Source organism: Aegilops tauschii, chromosome 4 (assembly GCF_002575655.3).
Source record: "Aegilops tauschii subsp. strangulata cultivar AL8/78 chromosome 4, Aet v6.0, whole genome shotgun sequence".
In the NCBI taxonomy this organism is placed as follows: domain Eukaryota; kingdom Viridiplantae; phylum Streptophyta; class Magnoliopsida; order Poales; family Poaceae; genus Aegilops; species Aegilops tauschii.
Genome location: NC_053038.3, coordinates 323,361,820 through 323,365,969, shown reverse-complemented (window position 1 = coordinate 323,365,969; position 4,150 = coordinate 323,361,820).

Genomic DNA, 4,150 nt, shown 5'->3' with positions numbered 1-4,150 from the left:
CCAACATAAACATAAACCAACATGGAGCAATCTTCATCTCACCTCCACCTAGCAATGCTATAAGAGGGGCTGAGCAAAAGCGGTAACATAGCCAAACAACGGTTTGCTAGGGAGGGTGACAAAGGTTAGAGGTTCATGGCAATTTGGGAGGCTTGATAAGCAAGTGGTTGGTAGCGCGGCATAGCAATAGAGCGAACAGCTAGCAAGCAAAGATAGAAGTGATTTCGAGGGTATGGTCATCTTGCCTGAGATCCCGCTAGGAAGAAGAACGAGTCCATGAAGAAGACAAACGGATGAAGTCGAACGAATCCTCACAACTCCGGAACGAAGCCGAAGCTAACGAGAGAAGCAACCCGGAAAGAAACAAACAACATAGTAAACAACCACCACATACACATGGCATGATGCAAAAACAAATATGATGCATGTCCGGTTTAATGAGGCATGGCATGGCAAAGTGCAACAAACAACACTACAAATTAAGTGGAGCTCAGTATGCAACGAGTTGCATATTGACGAAACACCACATTTAATTATTTATTTCTCTCTCGTTTATGTACCCAACAATATTAAATGTTATTAAACATGGCAAGAGGTGAGGCATATGAAAACTAACTATTTAAGCAAGTTAAATGAGGCCGGAAACAAACAACAACAATTCCGGGAAATCCTTATGTCCATATTTTGGGATTGGTACTGTTCTGCCATAAACGCAATTTTAATACTGTTAAACAGCAAAATGAAGTGCACCATGTTAATCTATGCATTTTTCTACCCCATTTACATATATAATTTATTAAAATCCGAGCTACGGTTATTTAGTTAAGAATTAAATCATTTTAACATGGCATTTATGCAAATTTAAACAACCATCATTTAAAAAAAATTAAACATGGATGAGAGTGGCATATTATTAAACTACACAAATTTCTGAGCATTTTACATGTTAAAATCATTTTAATCCGATGCACCATTTGTGAGTTATTATATGCATGAAGTTTAAGGGTTTTTATGCAAATCTGTAATCTCCTGGATAAATGCGAAAATCACCGCAGCAGAAAAAAAACACTACGGGCCGAAACTTGCTGGCCCAACATGCACAGGAGAGGGGCTGGGCGCTGCTCACCATGGGCTTCGGCCCAGCTGGTGGGGAGGAGGCCGGGCAGGCCGGATCTGGCAGGAGCTAGGTCTAGGAGGCCGCTGGCCCAGGCGCGGTCAACGCGAGCGGGCGCGGGACGAGCGACCTGCTCATTGCTGCTCGATGCAGCCGGCGGCGACGGAGATGGAAGCAGGGGGCAGCAGAACTTGGCGACGGCGGAAGGAGGTCCGGCGGGGCGCGGGTCTCCAGGGCATTGGATCCGGCCGACGTCGAGGAGCTCCGGGCGGCCGGACTCGTCTGTAGGCAACCCAAGAGGAAGGGGAGCGAGGCAGGAGGCGCACGAGGTCAGGCTCCAGGAACATGGCGGGGCGGCAGAGGCGCGGGGGTGGTCGATGGCACCGGATCGTGGCGGAGATGAAGCGAGGCGGCGACGCGGACGACGTACTCCGGCGAGGTGGCGGCCGGACTGCAGAAGAAGTAGGCGGGCCACTACCACCAGATGCACGCGAGCGAGCGCAGTGCTCGACCTGCTGCTCGAAGCAGATGAAGCAGGGGCGCAGCACACGGGACAACAACACCGGCGGGGACTTGGGCGCGGTGTCGACGAAGGGCAACGCCGGAACGACGGGGACGAGGCGCAGGAGAGCAGAGGGTGAAGGCGGACTTGGCGCGACGGCGGCGAGCGAGCGAGGCCTGGCGAGGGGCGGAGCTTGACGGATCCGGCCGCGGGACACCAGTTCCTGGCGGCCGCGTGACGAACTGGAGCTCGGGAGGCATGCATGGCGGCCGTTGGCGACGGGAACCTGCGGGAGTTCCTGTTTCAACGAGACAGAGGGAGAGAGAGGGTGAAACACGGGAGAGAGATGGGGAAGAAAGGAAAGGAGGGCAGGAGAGAGGGCGAGGGAGTCTGGCCTGGCGCGACGGGGCCTGCCTGGGGTTGTACGTGCTCGGGGACGGGGCTCATGGCTAACGACGGGAGCGAGGAGTCCTGTGTGTGCTCGGCACAACAGGAGGCGTGGTGGAGCTCGAGGCCGGAGGGATCGGGCGTAGGAGGGGCTCGGGCGCTGCTCCTGGTTGGATCGGTCGCAACTTCGAGGAGGGGAAGGTGGTGGCTGCTGATCTGGAGCGGGGGAGATCCCGAGGAAGAGGAGGATGGAGGGAGTGGCGGCGGCAGAGAAAGGATGGATGGGACAAGCCTCCTAAAAACTAGGGTTAGGCTGTTTAAATAGCTAGGTGGACTAGCTTAAGGCAAAACGGACCCTCCGATCAAAATTGAACGGTCGAGAAAAAGGCTGTGGAGAGTCCAACAAAGAAAACAGTGATGTTTTGTAGATGTTTGGGGATGATCCGAATCCAACGGTGACAACAACCCGGGTCGGGTTCGGGGAAGTTCCGGACGCGCGAGAGGGGTCTATGCACTGCGCAAGGAGGGGTTCGGTGGTTGTGCAGAGAGGGTCAAACGGTCAGACAAGAGAGAATCGAAAATCCGGTTAGCTCTCAGAATGGTCAACGAACGCAAGGGGGGACGCGGCAACTACGAGCGGATGCGAGTTTTATGAAAACAAATGCGGATGATGCAATGATGAATGCAATAAATAAATAAATCACACTGCGACGACGAAAAACAAGGAAGCCGTCTGGAGCGTCGGTCTCGGGGCGTTACAGTATATGATAGTGTTGCTAGCATCCATATGACAGAGAACCCGGGCCGACATGACTAGTCTTAAACCCAAGGTGGCACTAACTTACATGGACATACATACATGACCCAGCAACGAACGTGTCGATCATCAACGTATGAACCCAAGTCGTAGCAAGCTACAAGGACTTAAAGGAACAACGAGTGACATTTCCCCGAAGGGACAGACACAGGAAGGAAGAAGGACACATGCCGGCCAGCCTAAGTGTTCCGGAGCAGTACCAAGCTACCATGGCTCAGTGGAAGCACTAGGAGACATTTCCCGGTAAGAGAGGCTACCAGGAATAAACAACTAGGTTGTCGGATCGCACACATACCAAGCATTTCAAATCATACACACAATATGCTCGATATGTGCAAATACAACATGACATCACAACAAAACTCTACAACTAAAAGTATTTATTCATTAGGCTCCGAGGAACCAAGTATTACAAACATGGGTCTCATGACCCAACATACAGAGCATACAAGCAACAAGCGGAAGCATAAACATGTCTGAGTACAGACAACTACAAATGAAAAAGGCTAAGAAGCCTGACTATCTACAAGACCCTCCCAAGGGTACAAGAATGTAGCTGAGGTAACAAGCTAAACGTCGAAGTCCACGCGGAACTACTAGTGAGGCCGAAGTCTCTCTGCAAAAACATAAATTAAGCAAACGTGAGTACAAATGTACCCAGCAAGACTTACATCAGAACTAGCTACATATGCATCAGTATCAATAAAGGGTGGTGGAGTTTGACTGCAGCAAGCCAGCTTTGACTCGGTGGCTATCCTAAACCAGGACTGCAAGTAACTCTTTTGAGGTGGCACACACGAGTCCACATATTCACCGTATCAATACACCACTATGGATCCACTCCCGTCTCCCTACGAGAACGCCATCCATAACACTCATGCTTATCTTGCGCATTTTAGGGTATCCACTTTCACTTGTCTATGAACTATATAAGCAACCCAGAAGTCCTTTACCGCGGACACGGCTATTCGAATAGACGATGTTAACCCTGCAGGGGTGTACTTCTTCACACACGCTCTCTCCACTTACCACCATGTACACGTCGTGTATCTCGGCAACCTTCAAGCGGAAGCCTGGCGAGGGAGTCGGCCACGACCGGACTAACCACGCAAGTCTCTAGTCCAGGTTTATCGCCTATTCGGGTTCCATCCGCAAGGAGATCCGGCCGGGGTGTCGCTCACGGCCCCAAATGATGTGTGCAGGGTTCCCAAGCCCACCAAACGGGCGACGCTTGGTACACCGTGCCACGGTGCCTAGTCTGACCCAAGCCCACCTGTACCGGGTGCCACTTGGTAGACTACTAACACTACTTACAAACACCAGAAACTAG